The sequence below is a fragment of the Thalassophryne amazonica genome, chromosome 9, assembly GCF_902500255.1.
Source record: "Thalassophryne amazonica chromosome 9, fThaAma1.1, whole genome shotgun sequence".
In the NCBI taxonomy this organism is placed as follows: domain Eukaryota; kingdom Metazoa; phylum Chordata; class Actinopteri; order Batrachoidiformes; family Batrachoididae; genus Thalassophryne; species Thalassophryne amazonica.
Genome location: NC_047111.1, coordinates 36,776,722 through 36,798,953, shown reverse-complemented (window position 1 = coordinate 36,798,953; position 22,232 = coordinate 36,776,722). Strand labels below are relative to the sequence as shown.

The 22,232-nt window shown below is 41.7% G+C and overlaps 1 long non-coding RNA gene across 1 annotated transcript; it reads left to right on the top strand.

Moving 5' to 3' along the window:
* Nucleotides 1-956: 956 nt before the first annotated feature.
* Nucleotides 957-21,782, top strand: LOC117516988. Its single transcript, XR_004562608.1, has 3 exons — nucleotides 957-1,095; nucleotides 13,663-13,671; nucleotides 21,771-21,782. It is a non-coding gene; the product is annotated as an uncharacterized LOC117516988 (long non-coding RNA).
* The last annotated feature ends 450 nt before the right edge of the window (nucleotides 21,783-22,232 follow it).

The following is a 22,232-nucleotide window of genomic DNA, read 5'->3' as shown; positions in this document are numbered from 1 at the left end:
CAGAATCAGGTAGTTTGAGTTACTGGAAGGGTCAGCCCGTTCCTGTCCCTGTGCTGGGCCGCCCAACACAACACAGCTGAATAAAACAAACAGATGCAAAACAAGCACAGACTTCAAATGTGAGCGCCACTGAGACATCAAACGCTGTGGAGCCCACCCGATCCTGCCTTTCACTGTTGCGTGAGCTTCCATGGAAGCTGTCAGCCCTCATTAACGCCCAGACGCCCACCGCCAGCCCGTCTGCAGGTCCAACTGTCTGACTGTCTGCTGCTCCTTCTGGCTTTCTGTCTGACATCTTATCCCCGAGTCTGACTGTCTGCAGCATTCGGGCTGAAGGCAGTGCTAAATGTCAGCGGGACTGAAGGCTAAAGGACAAATGTAGTGGTGACAGACAGATGTTGAGGGCTTGAAACTCAAGACAGACAAAGTTAAATCTGCTTTGTGAAACTTTACATGGTGAATTACTTTGATTCACTTCATGTCCTTTAAAGCCAGTGTGCTAAAAAAAAAAAGAACACGCACATTATAACCACCATGACAAGGATCAGTGATCAGAGATTAAAATCAAAGATGGCAATCAAACATCAGCAATCAGCATCAAAGGTCAGGGTTAAAGGTGAGCGATAAGGATTGAAGCTCTTCAGTCAGGATAAAAGGCATCTCTACATCTTGAATTGGTCCCAAGGTGCTGGACTGTGGCTGATCACTGCTCCTAGTGGTTGGATTGTGTCTAACTGTAACCCTAGTTACCCTATGTCATTTTTTACTAGTTCTGTACATGACCTATTGCATTGAAGTTTGGGGAACCACCTACAAAATGAATACAAACTCAATATTCTTACTACAAAAGAAAGCCATAAGAATTATTAGTAATAAATCATATCGTGTGCCAACAAATCCATTGTTTGTCTGTTAAACATTTAAAATTTTTTGGGACCTGATTGACTATAGCTTAATACAAATTATGTTTAAAGTACAAAATAACCTTTTACCACAACATGTCCAGGACCTGTTCAAAGTGAGGGACTCCAGTCATAATTTGTGAGGAACATTATTATTTCAAAAACCCAAGATTTGAACTACAGTAAAAACTCGGTAACACGGTAACACCTGGTTATTTTTGAAATGTGGGGACTGACCGGGTGTCTATCTGGGTGGATGTTATCAAGGACCTAAAGGTGACTCCATAGTGTGGTGGATGAATTAAGGTGCAGTACTGGCACATACTCTCAGACATGCTCCGACTTGACCTTAAATTAAAGAGGACTCTGGTGGTCCTGGCAGAGAAATGTGCTTTCTGGGTGTCCTTCTACTTTCCAGTATGACCGTTCAAAGTCCAGAGATGGTGATTAATGCATCGACGACTTCAACTTTCTTGTTCCTACGCTGCACCGTGCGACAACAGCTCGCGCCCCTGAGGGCGGTTTTGCTGCTTCACTTACCTCATTCTCTGAAGTTTGATTTCCTGTAAACCCACTCTGAGCGCTGTGATCTCCTGAGGAGCACAGCGACGCCCCCTCCATCCCTCCAACCCCTTCTCCTCAGTCCAACTTCCGTCTCCTTGTTGCAGAGGGGATAAGCCTATTATCTGCATTCTTTGAGGAAGGCTGAACGGTTCATAAAGAATTTAAACATTGTTGCTTCCACACATTTGGTTTAAACAGAATTCTTAGAAGAAAGATGTTTTTGGTCGTGTAAATAGGTGCAGTGCTTGTCTGAGCTTTAATCCCATGCAGGTGTGCAGCCTGTTATCTACACTGTTATATTACAACACATGTTGTTTTAATTTTTAAAGCATTTTATTTTGGGGTTAAAAAGGATGGACTGTGATTTCTGCTGCTCTGAGGACAATACATAAAGTTCAAATCAGTGCCGTTTTGGCAGTGATGATTGTTCTTCTGGAAGTGTCTGCATCTCCATGCGAGTTTCCTGGAACTTAGCCAAAGCGATCATCTAACGCTCTTTTTTCCAAAAATGTCTTTAGTGCAAGAATCATGGAGATCACTGTGCTTTCTGGACACTTCATTGCAGTATGAATTTTTATTTTTGTGGAGCAAAACAAATATTTTTTTAATTACAATGCAATGATTTTGCTCATTAAACTTTGATAACTGTAGGAATAGAATTATTTGGCTGTTTATCTCAGGCACAATATTTCCGCCAATAGTCACAGAATCTCTTTTCATCAAATTGTGCAGGTCTCCTCACTAAATGACACTTATACAAATTAACATGTTGCATCGTGGCACCACAGCCCACATGCATATTTGCAGTTTCAGAAGTAAATCAAATTGTGCTTCAAAATCTTTGGGATGGAAAATGTGTTGTTGTGTCTCTTTAAGAAGGAGGACTTTGTCCTCCACCAACGAAGTTTTGTGGAGGTTATGTTTTCACCCCTGTTTGTTGTTTGTTTATTAAGAGCCTGTAATCTACAATTTTTCATATGTTGTTATGAATTTTTTTTACAGAGGATTCATATCTTGATATGATTCCATTTTCAAGGTCAAAGGTCGAAGTCTGGAAAAAATCCCTATCTTTACATTGAACAAATTTTCAAAATACATAACTTTGTCAAAATAAATTGAATTTCGTTCATATTTGAGAGTATAATGTAGGATGGTATCCTTTATTAACTGACAGATGTGGCCATTTAAATTTAACACTGAAAACTCCATTTAATGTATATTTAGGGCCCGAGTAGGAAAAAGTCCTACGAGGACCCTATTGTAATTGCGCTGTTATTATTTACATTATATCTTAAACATGGCCCAATCACTCTCATATTTGAAAGTGAGGTGCAGACTGGCACTCACTATTGGCTGACAAAGTTTGATCCAGATCTGATCTGGATTGTGGATTTTGTGGACATTTAAATTTAGGCAAAGGCTATTCTCCCAACCGTTGGGCAGATAAATCATACATTGAACATTACACGCACAACCGTTGGGCAGATTAATATAATGTCTTACTTTATTCTCCCAACCGTTGGGCACAGGGTCAGACTGGGAACAAATTTCGGCTCTGGCATTTTTCCTCTGGACCAGCCCACTATTGGCCCGACGAATCCACCCCCAAACACGCACACCCACCCGTCCATACCGAACCCCCAATGAACAAATACTATACACCTAAACACCATGAACACACCCTAAACACACACTTTCACTGTCATTTCACCTTGATCATAGTACAAAACGCGGACCCGGCGCCACAAGGGGGCGTCCTGATAACATTAAAGGCAATTACATATTTTGACGAAATTACAAGTTTAAATGACTATCTATCTATCTATCTATATAATATCATGAGGTTTATGTCACAGAAATCCTACTTTACAATCACACTGCAGTCATTGTTAAATTATTTCTTTTTGCATTTATAATAAACATTTGTATTTATTTAGTGTTTGTTTTTCTGGTTGAAATAAGATATACATCATCTACCAGACTTCAAAAAATATACAGGTTTCCATGTTATTTTATTTGTCTAAAAATAAATGTCTGAGGTTCCTTATGTTAAACAAGAAATTATCTAATCTGGAATAACAGGTGGTTTTAATACAGATGAAAGGTTTCTAAAGAACCATTTACTGATTTATTTACCTGTTTTAATTACAAGTGTTCTAAACTTTTTTAACAGTATCAGAAATTTTGAGGTACACAACAAAAAAAAAACATTTCCAATGATTTTTCTTCAGAAAACTGCTCTATAATAGCAGTCCTGTCACACGTTAATGTTTGTACAGAGCAGTGGTTTCTGCACCCAATCGGATTGGTCCATCCATTCTGTAAGAGATCATGGTTTTCTGCCACGAGTCTTCCGTGTTTTGGGCCCGACGCGTCGTTCCTATTGGACAATGCGAAGGTAGGTCACAGCTCAGAGTGTCGAAAGTTGGCGCACCTCATCTCGACAGAACACTGGCTCTGTGGTATGCAGGAGATCACTTGACCGAGCGTCTATACATTCAAATAATAATTAAAAAAAATACTGTCATCACTCTTCACTCTTAGTTAGTCTCTTACAACGGTGCAGCGTAAATACACAAGCTTTCCAGGAGCGCACGTCTCCTCCGGTGCACACTTTTTTTGGGGGGGGGGGGGGGGGGGGGGCCGGGCGACCCCACCCCCTGTGATAAACTCATCGCCCCCTTAATATTTTTTTTTCTGGCGTCGGGTCTGACAAAACGGAAGCAAAAGCACACAAGCGGAAAAAAAACCCTCTCTACTTTTAAGATTAGGCTTAAAACTTTCCTTTTTGAAAAAGCTTATAGTTAGGGCTGGATCAGGTGACCCTGAACCATCCCTTAGTTATGCTGCTATAGACTTAGACTGCTGGGGGGTTCCCATGATCACTGAGTGTTTCTTTCTCTTTTTGCTCTGTATGCACCACTCTGCATTTAATCATTAGTGATTGATCTCTGCTCCCCTCCACAGCATGTCTTTTTCCTGGTTCTCTCCCTCAGCCCCAACCAGTCCCAGCAGAAGACTGCCCCTCCCTGAGCCTGGTTCTGCTGGAGGTTTCTTCCTGTTAAAAGGGAGTTTTTCCTTCCCACTGTCGCCAAGTGCTTGCTCACAGGGGGTTGTTTTGACCGTTGGGGTTTTTCTGTAATTATTGTATGGCTTTGCCTTGCAATATGAAGCGCCTTGGGGCAACTGTTTGTTGTGATTTGGCGCTATATAAATGAAATTGATTTGATTTTGATTTGATTTTGATTTATTCACCCAACCGTTGGGCAGATAAGTCATACGTTGAACATTACATGCACAACCATTGGGCAGATTAATATAATGTCTTACCTTATTCGCCCAACCGTGATCGTGTATTTGACACGTTTTGTGCATCTAAACTATGTTTTTACACCACTTTTTAAGGCTCTATTGCAGCGTATGTTGACACATTTAATGGCGGCGTCTTTAATTACTGCGAAAACACCGCAATGGATGAAAGCGACAAACTTCACAGTATTTTGAACGGGAGCCTGTTAAAAACTACGAAACAGTTTTTGAACAAAATGCAGCTTGTTGTCTGTAAGATGGTGTTAGTTTGACACAGTTCCCTGGTGTGATGAGCCAAACAAGAACCGCTTTAGATCACATTTTAGATCCCGCAGCCAGCGAGAAAATATCCGCCTTTTTTCCTTCCCCAGCGTTGAAACCAGCAGTGAACTTACAAGCGCGCTCATATGGTCGGGTGTGGTTGGTTGTATATGCTTGCATATTTACTTTATTGAGCCAACGGTTGGTACGAATAGCCACTCCGTTAAATTTAATATTAAAGAGCCCATTTGGTGTACATTTTGCATTATATCTCAATCAAAAGTGCCTCAGTTACTCTCAATTTCTGTTATGGATTTACCTACACCACCAAAAATGGATGGATGTTGTAATTTATGCCTGTTTGTTTATATTCCAGGGTGCCAAAAGCAAAGACAAAGTGTGCATAGCAGAGAAAACCAATGTTCTGTGAAAATTATCTGGAAAAAAGTTGAAAAAAAAAAACATGACACCACCAAAAAAAAAAAAAAAAAAAAAAAAAAAACTTTGATTCAAGTTTAACTTAAAGCATAACTCAAAGTTCTTGTTCGACACAGCAGCAATACTTATTCATGGACAACCACCTGTAAGTCGCTCTCCCTTTTCAGCACAGGACTTCCTGGATTACTTCGAGAAGAAATAGAAGACATTAGGTTGAGCATATCCCAGCATGCCTTACCCAGCCACTACACCCTGCTACTGAGATGGGTGCTACCACTGACATGTTACCTAGATTTACAGAACTTGATAGTATCTCACTGGGCATGCTGACCGAAACTCATATGTCTACAAAAAGCACAACCTGTTTATTTGATCCTATCCAAAAAAAAAAAACTGTTTAAGGACCTCTGGCCCACTCTTGGGCCGGCTGTGCTGGAAATTGTTAATCTCTCATTATATAACAGCTGAGTGGATCCTTGTCATTTGATTGGTGCTTTGTATGTCACATGACATGGATTAATTCATCCCATTTGTGTTGCATTGCATTAGAGTGCAGCTTGGTTCCATTTAGAGTGCAAATTTGGTTCCATACGTTTGGTACCATTGCAGTCTGCACACACACGCATGCTGCATCACACGAGTCCTTGCGCACGTGCGCACACTTGATCGTGCGCGCACATGTGCATGGCCGCCCACGCATGCACGTGTGCTCGCACGCACACAAAACAAATCCACTGTGCTGTCTGGAAGCTGTTAGCGGGAAGAAAAAGAAAAGCTGGACTCATTTCTGACATGATTTTTTTTCGCTGCACTGAGGACATACACAGTCTTTTTTTGGTAGTACACGCATGCACAAGCACCGACCAGGTGGTGTGTGTGTGTGTGTGTGTGTGTGTGTGTGCACGCACACACGGGGCACAACAACTCTCCCGAGACAATTTGATTGAGCTAACTGATGCTGCTTACACACACACACACACACACAAAACAAATCCACTGTGCTGTCTGGAGGCTGTTAGCAGGAAGAGAGAAGAAAAGCTGGACTCATTTCTGACGTGATTTTTTTTTTCAACTGCACTGAGGACATACACAGTCGAGCCCGAGGCCGGTTGTGTGTGTGGGCACGCACAGCAGGGACAATGACACATGATTTGATTGAGCTAACTGACGCTGCCACACACACAATATCTACTCCGCTGTAAGCCTTCTGGATGCATGAAAACCTGTTCACATGAAACGCTGATGTGATTTTTGACTGGACTGAGGAACTACACAAGTCTGTTTTTTATGGAAGTCCGAAGTCAGTGCACAATATCATTGGACTACACGTTACAATTTGTACTTTAGCAGCAGTGGAACACCAAAGACCAATAGTCGTACCATTGAACTCATAAACATTCATTATTGTAATTTAACTTCTGGATCTGTTCCTAAATGTTTCAATCTGCAGTGATTAAACCATTATTTAAGAAATCTAATCGTGACCCTATTGTATTGAAAAATTATCACCCGATATCAAATCTATCATTCTGCTCTAAAAGTCTGGAAAAAGTGGTTTCAATGGCAGCTTGTGGACCACCTTACTGAGAATAAATAAAAATATCACTCCACAGAGACAGTGCTCACCAAAGTAGTGAATGACCTTCTGCTTGCGATTGACTCGGACACCACTACCGTTCTTTTGCTGTTAGATTACCATGGCTCATCATATTTTACTTGATAGGCTGGAAAATCATTTTGGGATTACTGGGAGTGCCCTTGCATGATTGACGTCATACCTTACCAGTTGTTCTCACTGTGTTTGTACAATAACACGACTTTAACATGAGTGACATGGAAGTTGGGGTTCCACAGGTATCCGTCTTAGGCCCCTGTGTTTCTCCCTTTGTATAGCACCCCCTTGGGCACATACTGGTGCATTTGGAGTACCTTTCACTGCTGTGCTGATGATACTCAATCGTACATCCCGACAACTGCTGGTAAGCTCATCCCCATAAAAGCCTTAGAGATTGCCTTGGCCATCAGTGAGAGCTGGATGTCTGTAACCTCCTACTTTTAAACTCTGATAAGGACTGAAATGATGATTCCTTTGTGTCCAGTGAACATCGGCATCATTTTGACCCGCTTAACCTAGGCTTGTGTGTCATACATCATACTGACAAAAGTGAGAAACCTTGGGGTAATTTTTGATCCTACGTTGTCCTTTGACCTCCATATTAGAGACATTACGAGGACTGCTTTCTTGCAACTGTGAATATAGCGAAGATTCGTCCCATCCTGTCTTGACTGATGCTGAGACCCTCATTCATGCATTTGTCTCTTCTAGATTGGACTACTGCAATGGTCTATTTCTGGTTTACCACAGTCCAGCATTAGGGGTCTCCATGGGTTCACATGCTGCTAGCCAGACCTTTGACACAAAGCAGAAAGTTCACCTCATTACACGCCATTTTGCCATCTTTTCACTGGCTTCCTGTCTCTGTGAGATCAGATTTTAAGGTTCTGCTACTAGCCATAAAATTATTCACAGACTGGCACCTCCCTAATGAGCTGATCTAGTTAAACCCTACGTACCGGCCTGAGCTTTGCATTCACAGGAAGCAGGACTACTTTGTGTCCCCTCGGGTGAATAAAAAGTCTGCGGGTCTAGAGCCTTCTCTTATCGTTCCCCTGTTTTGTCGAATGATCTCCCTGCATCAATAAACAGTCAGGATTCTGTAGAGACGTTTCAAGTCCAGACTTAGAGCCGCACTTGTTTTTCCCTTTCGTATGCAGCATATTGTATTACATGGGTTTTTACTTTTTAATTGTTTGGTTGTGCTTTTTAACTCTTTAATTTATTTTGTTTTTTGATTGTTTTATTGAAGAGCTAGAGGCGACTCTGTTGTGAATTTGCACGATGACAAGATGAATAATTGAACTGATTGAAATTGAATTGCATAAACTACTGTAATACATATTCCTGACATTTGATCACATATTATCTTATGAAAACCCACTTCTAAAAGGACTTTGACCTTGAGAATCTTTTCCAAGGTGAAAAGTTGTGGAATTGGAAACTCGTGTTGGCGCAGATTGCGCTCCACAAGCGCAGTGCCTCTAGTTTGGATTTGTATGGGCGGGTCTAAACAGTAGTTGTTAGGTATATCATGTTTCGTCCACACTACTTTCAGTCATTTGCTGAAAAGTGTAATCCTGTTTCCTGGGATACCCAACCCCCCCCCCCCCCCCCCCCCCCCCCCCCCCAAGAGACAGAGGGCTGCTGCCTGGCACAGTGAGCGGACATCCTCCTGCAGAAGGGAGACCAGTGACCCGTGCCTCCTTAAACGGCCTGAGGTCAGCCTCTGCTGAGGCGCTGGCTTCAGACTGGGCTTGATTTCATCACATTTTGTTCGGGGCCTGCTGAGCCTGAACCTGCAGGCTCCTGAAAGGAAGCTAGTGTGTTGTATGATGCCGGAACCCTCCTTCCGTGTCTCATTCTTTACGCCATCTTCCTTTTCTCCTCTGTCCACTTCCCCTCTTCTTACTTTTGAAGTCCCTGTCTGATTGTAATTTGCTTTGACCTGCTGCAGCTACGTACTTCGAAGTATACGTATTACTAGGGGAGCTATGATCACTACCTTTGCACCCCCCCACCCCCAGGACTAAACCAAACCAACTTTTTTAGGTTCCTTAGATGACCCAAAACACAATCAGGATGTTCCCAAAAATAAAACTGGCCTCAAGCCAGTTATCCAAGATGGCCACCAAAATAGGGTTTTTCACTAAAACACCTATAAACAACTTAAATATCACACAGATTCAATGATAAGGGTCTGTTGGCGGCCATTTTCGATACCATTTTGAATCTTAAACCCATGAATGAATTTAGTTTAGGCACAAATGAGTTTGGTGTGACCTGCAATGGTCTTCCCATTGGATCTCTGTGATATTTAGGACACCATCTTGGATAACTGCTTAAGGCCAGTTTTTATTTTGGGGAACATCCTGATTGTGTCTTTGGGTCATCTAAGGAACCTAAAAAAGTTGGTTTGGTTTAGTCCTGGGGGTGGGGGTGCAAAGGTAGTGGTCGTAGCTCCCCTAGTATATATATTTTATATGAGCTAAATACAACATGTGTTGTGCTGCTGGGAGGAAAAGATATAAATTTTGGTTACGTGTTCTAGTATTGACTTTTTATAATATTTTGTGAATCAGAGATTAAGTGCACAATTTTTGCCCGGCATGTCGGCAAAACAGCAAAGACAGGGTGTTTGTGTGTGTCTGTGGACATCATAACTCAAAAATGGATGGACAGAATTCCTTCAATTTTAGTGGGAATATTATTTAGATGGACATCTCGAGGTGATTAAATTTTGGAGTAGTTTGATCTCCTCCACACCATTCTCAGAATACATTTGAATAGGGCATCTAGTATAACATCCAAAAGCTTAGTGGGGATCCTGTAAATTCTCAGCATGTCAGACAGAAGTGCCTGATCACTGCATGTATCAGGCTCGATTGCTGCTGATACTGACATCTTGCGTGTGACTTATTGCTGAACAATAAGCAGCAGGCAGTGGAGCCTTTTAAGAATGAACCTTAAAGTATCGTTCCCATTATGGACAACAGTGTCATACCCTCACACGTTTTACAGTTCAACTGATCACTTTTTCATTTCACCAGAGTGAAAATGTGGGTTTTCTTACAATCCCGTCTCCCAAATGGAAGCATCGGCCAGAGGCAAGAGGAGGAGAACAGCAAGAATTCCAGCACAGATCCCTGCAGCTTTACCTGTCATCACTTTTTTCATCACACTTGAAATCTCACTGTGATTCAGTGGCTTACAGTAGACTGGAGAACTCTGACACATACAACATCTGGGCAGGAGGATCAATCAGCTGCTGAAATCAGCCAGCCCGACGACGCGGTAGGAAAGTTATCCATCACAACTGTGTTTGGAGACAGAAATAGAGAAATACAAACATTTTGGGGAAGAACCAGAAAACAGAATCAACTGTTCTGTGAATCAAGGATTATCTCTCCACAAAGTTTTGCTAAAATCTCTCCACCACAATTTTTCTTTTCTTTTTTAGCCATCTTGTATTCAGAAAACAAACCATTGGAAAGGATTAATCAAATAAATTCTACCCCTATACATGCGTAAGGTCTACGGTACATTTTAACCACCTCGCAAGCAAGTGTAGTGTATTTATATTATGTTTGCTTTTTTCTTTGTTTGCTGGAAGAAACCTCAAGCAGGCTAGACTCAGTGAGGTGGCCATCTGCTATGACTACAGTATGCAGTGACACAACAAAAAAAGTTGTAAATGAGATAATCAAATATAACTTATTGTTTTCATTAATCAAACAATGAATATGTAATTAGTAGGTGATCTGTAGGTTCAGCATGATGATTCTTTACACGTGCCCTATTTAGAGAGATTGAATTTTGTATGGGGATGTGGGCTAATGTAGTTTTTCACCAGAGGATGTCTGTAATATTTACAGCTAGATTTGCATGGGATAAGAAAGTGCAGCATAAATGACACAGATGGGAGTGGTCATTCAAGAAATCAGGCGGATATATGCAGAGCTGTAGGGGCGGCACAGTGACTTCGTGGTTAGCACTTTTGCCTCACATCAGGAAAGGTCATGGGGTTGCTGTAGCCACTGGACCTTTCAGTGTGGGGTTGCATGTTCTCCCTGTGTTTGTGTGGGTTTCCTCCAGGTGCTCCCGGCTTCCTCACACTTCCAAAGACATGCAGCTTTGGTGAGATGCAGCTCTAAAACTGACCGTAGGTGTGCGTGTGGATGTTGTTTGTCTATATGTAGACCTGCGATAGCCTGGCATCTTGTCCAGGAAGTATCTTGCCTCTGGATAGGCTCCAGCCTTCCCATGACCCTTGATTGGAGTAGGTGAGTGTAGAAAATCAGTAAATGAATGAATGCAGCACTGTGCACTTGCAGTGCCAAATCAGACCAGGTGGCAGTCCAAAGATGCACAGAGGTGAGGCACAGACATGATGAGCATGATCACGTGACTTCATGGCCATGATGTTTGAACAGATTGTTACAGAAATTAAATTGTGCATAATATAAAACTCAAGTCCACTAAATGATTTGTAAATACCTTCCAGAGGTGTCATCAATTTACAAAAACAGCATTTTCAGTTTTAGAAGTGTTTATTTTCTCAATGGCTTTTACATAGTAACTAAGAAAGGTAATATGTAAATGTCGCAGACTATGACGAGCGAAGCTCTTCAGCGTCTCACCATGTCATTTAGGTCCTTCAGACTTTTTTTGAATAAATGTTTCGAGCATGAGCATGGCTAAAACCTTGCAGCTTTCAGAAAGATTAAAAAAGAAAATAAGATTATAAAATCAAACCTTCACTGTGCCTTGTGATAGAATCACTACGATGACCGTCCCAGATGGCAGCAGTATTTCTTGCAACCTCAGCAACCAGTGCAGCGTCTACTCCTCTTTATAATGTCTATGTTCGTTTACCGTCGGTTTGTGGCTTTTTACGGCTTATTTTATGACAATGGTATTTGTGGCTTTTTCCCCCACTGGAGACATTTTTTGTGCCATTTCTGGTGTGTGCCTTCATCTACCATAGTGACACACAGCGACGCACAGCGGCCCTACCATGTATTGCGCTCGTCAACCTACCTGAAGAGTTGAACTAATTACAATCAGCTGGTTTATTATAGGCAGGGGTGCACATAACTGGTACTCATGGTGCTCGTGTGTGCTAAACATCATTGATGTACAACATTTTCCTACAATCTGTCATTGCTTTCCACTTATGAAGCACTTCCATTGTGTTTTCTGCTACGCATCATTTATTTTTAGCAGGCACAAGCACCATAAGTATCAGTTATGTGCACCCCTGATTATAGGAAGATGGAACAAATATGTGGTTGGACTTTTCCTTTCTGAAGCCGGAGTTGTCCACCTCTGATTTCTAGCCAAACACTAAGTGAAGTTAGCAGCTAGCGACACCAGCAAGTGACATTACCATGCTAATGTCCCCTAAATCATCACGCTAACGTCCGCAAGATCACACTGTAAAAAAATAGAAAGCACAATGTGACTTTTTAGCCTCTTAAAATAGGTCCATGTTATCCATCTTTGAACTTGTCCATCTATGTCCCAAGAATGGTCCCTGTCAATTTGAAGTCCCTGGCAGTAATAGGACTGGACTTATGCTGAGCACAGACAGACGGGCAGACAGATGGATGAAAAGCCTTCGCAATACCTCATTGCCATATTGATGGCCTCAGGTAAAAATCGATGAAGTTTTTCTTTATTTTAATGACCCACTTATAGTATCTTCAGGGCAAGCAAGAGCGCCACACCCCACACTTTGAGTATCACGGGTTTTGCTGAAGTGATCCTGTTGGTGCTTAGTGAGCTGCTTCATCCACAGACTTGCAGAATTAGCAGCAGTCTCAGGTCCGATCTGACAGGATCAAAGGCTGGAGGAGGGACCTGGAACACAGTCATGTGTTTCCACTGGGGATTCCTCCTGCTGGGAAAGTGCAATAGGTTAGAATATCAATGAGACGTGCCTGAGAGCAGAACCGCTCACCTGTTGTCCTGACGGCAGCTTTGGTGGTTTTTCTCTGTGGTTAGTTCTGCTTCCTCTGAACTGTGTGCGTCTTTCCTGGCAGACTTTCTGAACTGAAGAAATCATGACGCACCAACACAGAACACCCAAACAGTCGAGCAAAGTGCTTCTGACAAGTGTTCACACTTCTGACGTACCTATTTAACATGGATAAGCTGAAGGTTGGTGATTAACACAAACTACCACGTTTAATTCTTTTTTTTTCTGGTGGTTCAAACGGAGTCCAACCAAAGTGAGTAACTCAATTCATTCTCATATTCACAAATATGAGCACATTTTTTTTGTCCCCTAGAAAAATGCAGGGTCATGTCCATCAGAGATGTGAACATTTAACTGAAGCACTAAAATTTACATACAGAAAAAAAAAAGCAAAGAACACGATAAACACGTAAAAGTGGGAATATTGTGAAACATTGTTTTTAGTCAACTTTTTGTAGCCCGACATGGCTGAGGTTTCACCTTATATATATCATAAGTAAACTTGTACTGCGGGCAGCATGGCGGATTAGTGATTAGCACTGTTGACTCACAGCAAGAAGGTCATGGGATTGATTCCCACCTGTGGCCAGTAGCTGTGTTTGGTACAGGTGAATTGGGCAGCCACCTAGGGCGGCATTTATGGGTGGGGCGGCAGTCATGGCACAGTGGGCACGAGCATTTAAAGAAAAATCATCTCCACAGCACAGTGGTTTTCTTGTCACTGTGTGTGGAATTGGAAAATTGGTGCCCCCTGCAGCTGTACAGGTGCCCTTGCTTGCTGAGAGGTACACAGTGTGAGAAAGGGGAGGGGACAATTCACTTTCAGAGCTTTAAAAACAAACATAAGGATTTTAAAATCGATTCTAGCCCGAACTGGAAGCCAATGCAGAGCGTAGAGGACTGGGGTGATGGTGGTCGCGTCAACGTGTGTTAGTTAACAGATGTGCTGCAGCATTTTGAACCAACTGAAGTCAACTGAGGGAAGACTGGGAGACTCCAAAGTAAAGTCCATTGCAATAGTCCAGCTGAGAACTAATAAAAGCATGCATGGCTTTTTCCAGATCTACACAGTTTAAAAAAGCGTTCACCTTCGCTAAAAGCCGTAATTGATAAAAGCTCGATTTGACCACAGAGTCAGTTGTTTGTCGAAATTAAAACCATTGTCAAACATCACCCCAAGATTTCTGACAGTGGGTTTAACTGACAATACCCCAATGTCCATTATCTATGGGTCACCATACACAACACATCAGTCTTGTCCTCATTAGGTGTAGGAAATTCAAAGACAACCACTGTTTTATTTCTGCGATACAACTGGCCACCCTACCCCCAGTCAACCGCACCAGTTATTGTAGATTTGAATGTCGCTGCATAACAGTGAAATGACATATTGTGGTTTGAAATGATTGATCTGAGTGCAACATGTACAGAGAAAACAGGGTGGGGCCAAGGATTGAGCCATTGCGGAACACCACACAGCAGAGAAGCACTTGAAGAGGACAGGTTACCAACTATTACAGAAAAACGTCGATCAGAAAGATATGAGTTGACCCTTCAGAAACAGTGACATCGAGTCCAACATGTTTTTTTACAACCCTGGCAAAAATTATGGAATCACTGGCCATGGAGGATGTTCATATCATTGTTTAATTTTGTAGAAAAAAAGAACAGATCACAGACATGACACAAACTAAAGTCATTTCAATGGCAACTTCTGGCTTTAAGAAAACACTATAAGAAAATCAGAAAAAAAATATGTGGCAGTCAGTACGGTTACTTTTTTAGACCAAGCAGAGGAGAAAAATATGGAATCACTCAATTCTGAGGAAAATTATGGAATCATGAAAAACAAAAGAATGCTCCCAACACATCACTAGTATTTTGTTGCACCACCTCTGCTTTTATATAACAGCTTGCAGTCTCTGAGGCATGGACTTAATGAGTGACAACAGTACTCTTCATCATCCTGGCTCCAACTTTCTCTGATTGCTGTTGCCAGATCAGCTTTGCAGGTTGGAGCCGTGTCATGGACCATTTTCTTCAACTTCCACCAAAGATGTCAATTGGATTAACATCCGGACTAGTTGCAGGCCATGACATTGACCCTATGTGTCTTTTGCAAGGAATGTTTTCACAGTTTTTTGCTCTATGGCAAGATGCATTATCATCTTGAAAAATGATTTCATCATCCCCAACATCCTTCAATTGATGGGATAAGAAAAGTGTCCAACTATCACGTAAACTTGTGCATTATTGATGATGTAATGACAGCCATCTCCCCAGCTGCCTTTACCTGACATGCAGCCCCATATCATCAATGACTGTGGAATTTACATGTTCTCTTCAGGCAGTCATCTTTATAAATCTCATTGGAACGGCACCAACAAACGTCCAGCATCATCACCTTGCCCAATGCAGATTTGAGATTCATCACTGAATATGACTTTCATCCAGTCATCCACAGTCCACGATTGCTTTTCCTTAGCCCATTGTAACCTTGTTTTTTTTCTGTTTAGGGTGTTAATGATGGCTTTCGTTTAGCTTTTCTGTATGTAAACCCCATTTCCTTTAGGTGGTTTCTTACAGTTCGGTCACAGACGTTGACTCCAGTTTCCTCCCATTGTTCCTCATTTGTTTTGTTGTGCATTTCAATTTTGAGACATATTGCTTAAAGTTTTCTGTCTTGAGCTTTGATGTCTTCCTTGGCCTACCAGTATGTTTGCCTTTAACAACCTTCCCATGTTTGTTTGTATTTGGTCCAGAGTTTAGACACAGCTGACTGTGAACAACCAACATCTTTTGCAACATTGCGTGATGAATTACCCTCTTTTAAGAGTTTGATAATCCTCTCCTTTGTTTCAATTGACATCTCTCGTGTTGGAGCCATGATTCATGTCAGTCCACTTGGTGCAAAACAGCTCTCCAAGGTGTGATCACTCCTTTTAGATGCAGACTAATGAGCAGATCTGATTTGATGCAGGTGTTAGTTTTGGGGATGAAAATTTACAGGGTGATTCCATAATTTATTCCTCAGAATTGAGTGAGTCCATATTTTTTTCCCTCTGCTTGGTCTAAAAAAAGTAACCGTTACTGACTGCCACAATTTTTTTCTTGATTTCTTATAGTGTTTCTTAAAGCCAGAAAGTTGCCATTTGAAATTACTTTAGTTTTGTGTCATGTCTGTGATCTGCTTTTTTTCTACAAAATTAAACAACTGAATGAACATCCTCCGAGGCCGGTGATTCCATAATTTGTGCCAGGGGTTGTAGATGGGACAAGAGGAATGAGTGGTCAACTGTCTCAAAAGCAGCTGTCAGGTCCAGCAGCACTAAAAACCATGGGGCGCTAAGCGTCTACTGAGAGTGCAATGTCATTATGAACATTTAAAAGAGCCGATTCAGGATTTCTGTAAAACCCTTTCACACCGGGCCACTGTAGAGTTGCGTAATGCAGTGTACTGAGGGGATGCAAAATGGATGCAAAAAATTAAACGTTTAATTTTTGCGGACATTCACAACAGACTGGCATCCTGTCTGAGGTGTACTTGCCTCACGCCCTATCACTGCTGGGATAGGCTCCAGCCCCACTGTGACCCATTGAAGTAAGCGGTTGAAGATGAGTGAGTGAAAACTATGTTGAGCTGGTTTTCTTCCTTAATTCTATTTGATAAAAAATTACTTTTTTTTTTTTAATCACTGCTGGTTTTGCTCTAAGGCTATTCCCACCAGGGAAAACACTTTGTGTTCATGCTGTTAAAATTGTTAAGTTACTGAACTTGAAAATATAAGTTGAGGTACCTTTATCATTTGGAGTTTGATGATTTATAAAGGTGGAAAGTCGAGTTTAAAAGGTGGAAAATCAGTTATTAAAAAAGATTGCGTTATCGTGGTGGCCTTCTGGAAACAGCCGCACATCAAGACCAGCTTGTACGTTTAGCCTAGACTTTGGTAATTATTAAACCAACACTTGTTTAACTAAAGATGAAGAGAAGGAAACAAACAAGACTATAAGAGTTTGCTAAAATTTGACATGACAGAAACTACAGATCCACTGAAACTACAGGATGGTTGGGTTAATGAGGTGAACAGAAGGTAGGTCTTACAACTGTCATGTGTTCCTTCCCTCTGGATCCTTCTTCTGTGTTGGAATACTGTTCAGGATGAATGGCGCATCGCATCCATACTGCTTAAAGCACTGTGGGCAAACGTGATTTTGCACATTTTCTGGTTCCACCTGAAGCTCCTTTTCCACAGCCAAAAACAGCACCATGTGCACCTGTCATTTTAAACGGTAATGCATGTCCTTAAAGGGTTTTTAAAAGCCTGAACACTCTGTTAACAACCTTGACACTTGCATGAATTTGATCAATCTTATGTGCCAATGAGTAAATTCTTCATAAACTACTGTAAACTGCGTCAACTTTGTTCCAGTGTGCAAAGAAAATTTTGAAACGTTCCAAATTTCTGGCATGCATAAATTTCGTGCCACCTTGTGTGAACATTGCGCAACCTATTTGCAACACTGCGTGTCAATGTGTGTCATTGACATTGACATTGACGCAGGGCCCTTGCACAGTTTATGCAAGATTGGCGGGGATCAAATTTGTGCAAGCATCAAGGTGAGTTTACTGTCACTGTTCAGTGTTTGGTAGCTGGTTTCGCTCAGGTCATTTACGTGCATGTGCACCGGTAATGCGCCATTTGCTTACATCAATTTGTGCAATTTGAAGGATAATGTGGTGGCAAGGCGGATGAGTGGTTAGCACTGCTGCCTCACAGTGAGAGGGGCTTGTTTCCCTTTCTGTGTGGACTTTGCATTTTCTCCTCGGTTAGGTGAAGTTTAAAACTTTTAATTGCCCATAGGTGAGCGTGTGAATGTGTTGACCCTGTGGTCGACTGGCAGCCTATCAAGGTCTGGCCCACGTCTTGCCCAGTGACCTCTGGGATCAGCTCCAACCGCCTCATGACCCTTAAATGGAACAAGCGGGTTTACAAAAATGAATGAAGAGTCAATGGAAACTCATCTCGTCAGTTATACGTTTGACTGAGGTCATCATCTCCACGGTCAGCAGGATTCATCTGCACAATTTATACAACTTCAAATCTTCCGATGGTCCCTGTAAGACTCTTACATCTGGACGAGAAACTGTATAAATCTGAGACAGGAAACACAAAACGGAAACATTCAGTTGAACCAGCTGTTTGGTCCTCTCTCCTCTCTCTCTCTCTCTTTCTCTCACATATCAAGTGTCCGGTGTAAAGAAGAAGAAAAAGAAGATGATGATTGAGGAGGAGGAGGAGGAGGAGTGTTCCAACAGGTGTCTGCCTGTCCCAGCCCGTATGTAGGTTGGTGTGCTGCAGGTTTTATCTCATGCTCCAGCTGCTCTCTCTCTCCCTCTCTCTCTCTCTGCACAGCCATTTGTCCATCCGTCACAAGAATTAGGCCTAATCCAGAAGAATTTCCCATATCATAAAGACGTGGTGTGTGTGTGTTTTTGGGTGGTGGTGGTGGGGGGGGGGGGGGGGGGGGGGGTGTAATCCGACCGCTCAACCACCTGCAGCAGGCGGCTGAGAACTCCAACAAACTGAGAACTCTCTCTGAGCATTTCTCTCGCTCCATTATTGTCCCGCCTGCCAAAGCAACTCACAGCATGTGCAGAAGATGAGATAGACAAAATAATGGGACAATGAGAGGCACATGGGAGACGTTGACCTCGGATACTTATGTCTTCTTTGGAACAAAGTCCTTCTCTGTTCCACTCTGCCATCAAGCTGTGACTGTTGAAGAAACAGACATTCGTTGCACAGTGTACGGTTTCTCCAGTCACAGCCACTGAAGCTTGGAGCTTCTGCAGTGCTGTCACGGAAGCCTCGGTGGCTTCCATCACTAGGTCCGTGCACGGTTTCCCACTTTTGGGGATGGCATACAGATTATTTAAAAAAACTTGGAATCATACGCAGATTCCATGAGAATATCAATTAAATGCATACGCAAACAATAATTTATACATAAATTGAATCATACAATAATAAATATATTGTAATGAATAAATATCAAGAATAATCATATTCACAAATTCTGAGTGATATTAAAAAATATTATTTCATTTATAAGACGGAGGAAGCAATCAGAGCGCCGCAAGTTGCTAGCTGATGCGTTCACTGCACGTCAGTCATTTCAAAGCATCACAGAGTATTGCCTCGTTTCTACTTAAAATGACAGTTTCTGCTTGAAACTGAATTTAGAATGATTTAAGAGGTTTTACCTTGTCATCTGAAGGTTAATAATCCCATTAATCCATTTGATCTTTTTGGGTAAAGAAAGTGTGTCTCAGACTCTCAGAAATGACGCATGCGCAGTGGAGGCAGGGCGGATGCATTTTTAGGGGCGGACCATTCGGTCTGCGACACTGGATCTAATCTGGATTACAGATTTTGTGGCCAATTAGACTGAACAATGAAAACCCCATTTAATGTACATTTTGCATTATATCTTAATCAAACATGCCCCAATCACTCTGACACTATCACCTGACAAAGTTTGATCCAGATCTGATCTAGATTGCGGATTTTGTGGATATTTGCATTTAATATTGGAAAGCCCATTTGATGTACATTTTGCATTATATGTCAGCCAAAAGTGCTTCGATCACACTCATTTGTGACAGTGAAGTGCAAACTGGCACTTTCAATGAATCGGTATCGCGCATTTCACGGATATTTTATTTTAACATTTAAATTTTGATCTAGATTTGATATTATATTTTAGCTTATGAAAAGCCACTTCTTACAAGACTTTGATCTTGAAAATTTTTTTTCAAGGTAAAAATTTGTGGAATTGGAACGTAGTGTTGGTGGAGGTTTGCACTCTACAAGCGCAGTGCTCCAGTTTAGTTGTAGTTTACGATGCCCTCTGACTTATACTCCGGTGTGACTTATATAAAGAAAAATCATATGTGCATTATTAATAATTAATAATAATTATAATGAATATTTATGTAGGAGTTTCCCAGAAATCAAAGCAGTAATCAAAATAAACTAATAATGAAAAGTGCACCACAATAATGCACAAGAATTCCGAATTAAAGAGCTAATAATGCAGAATACAGTGTTGGGCCCACGCTAAAGGAAGAATATCTTAAGAATGTGTTGTAGGTTAAGTGAGTGTCTGACAGGGTGATGAGTGTGAAGTTGGAAATTGAAGGGGTGATGATGAATATCATCAGTGCATATGCCCCACAGGTAGGTTGTGAGATAAAAGAGAAAGACGATTTTTGGAGTGAGTTAGATGAAGTGGTGGAGAGTGTGCCCAAGCATGAAAGAGTGGTGATAGTAGCAGACTTCAATGGACATGCTGGTAAAGAGAACAGAGGAAGCAATGGGTAGATGTGGTATCAATGACAAGAATGTGGAAGTGCAGAAAGGATGGAAATGGCTGCGGTGAATATTTACTTTCAGACAAAGGACACGGGGTGATGTATAAGATTGGGGAAAGGGGCACACAAGTGGACTACATTCTTTGTAGGAGGTGCAAGCTAAAAGTAACTGGAGACTGTAACGTGGTGGCAGTAGAGAGTGGAACTAGACAGCATCGGATGGTAGTTTGTAGGATGAATGACAAGTCATCACTTTGCCTGTGTCGCTTGCAGCTAATGTGACCATAGAGTTAAGTAACCGTTCATTAGACACTAAGTAATTCCAGCGGTACCCAAGTGAAGGGACTTGTACTCTCTCTGCATTGTGTTGTATTGTTGACTCCTCCCACTCGCTCCCCTCGGGGCGCTAACTCAGGATCTCCGGCATGGGACGCAGACACTCTGGCCAGTCAGCTAAACCCTGGGCTCTGGCCTTGTGGCCAGAGAATCCTTTTAGCTGTTGGGGAGTGAGATTTCAAGACTACTATTGCACAGCAAATCCTACTGACCTCCATCACACAAGGATCCTCCGAAGAGACCTAGAATGAACAACATCCATTCGTCACTGGTTAGCATCCACGTCTCACAACCATATAGCAAGACACGAAGCACCGTTCGCCTTCATTCTCCTACAAACCTGTTAACATCACCAAACACCTCTGTCCAGTGACCTCATGACTCTGTACGTTCTTCCCAGGTGTTTCTTGATGTCAAAGACCGAGAACTCAGAGACACATAGCTATGTCACTGCCACAATAAGTACGTCTCCACAAGTTCGACACACATTACTTAATAAGGCAACCAGCATTTATTCAGTCTGTCAAAGAAACAAAAACGCTCTGTAGAGTGTGTCTCTGTCCTTCTGTTTCCAGTGGTCCACTCCAGCTGTACTCAGTTTGGGCCTCCTCGTCTCACTGAGAAGAACTGTACAGACATTCATTTCCCTAATTAATGGCAGGTGCAGATGCTTCATGCTCATGATGTTTGATGCACCTGTTGAGGTCATACACATGTGCAGGTTTACATTCATCATCTGGAGGACAGATCTTTGAATACCACAAAATATTCACCTACCAGCAGTGGTGTAAATCAACCGAACTCACCAGATAGTCATATTGACCAAAACATTTCCAGAGTAGTAAAGTTTTCTGACAGGCTGCACTTCAACCGTCATGACACCACAAACTGCTGTCCTGCTTCAGACAACAGCAGCAGCAGAAATCACTCTTCTACCCAGACTGCTCCCTGCCCCAATGACTCTTCTCACACACAAATACTGCCATCTAGTGTTCAAGGTGTGCATAAACATAATTTATACAACAGACAAAAGAAATTAGGGCTAATTTGATATTATTTTAAATATAATTCTGTGTTTCATATGATTTTGAAAGAGAACAACAAATGCATGTTTTATGAACTCTATGGAACACAGATGCAAAATGTGCGTCTGTATATATATATGTATATATACACACACACACATTTTGCATCTGTGGAACACAGATGCAAAATGTGCGTCTGTATATATATATGTATATATACACACACACACATTTTGCATCTGTGGAACACAGATGCAAAATGCGTGTGTATATGTATATACTTGTACACATACACACACACACACACACACACACACTTACATTAATTATGAAGATCCTATATATACAATAGTAAGGTATATCTTCTATTGTACATTCCAAATCTAAGTGTATACTAAGGTACTCTTAAATATAAAAAAAAAAAAAG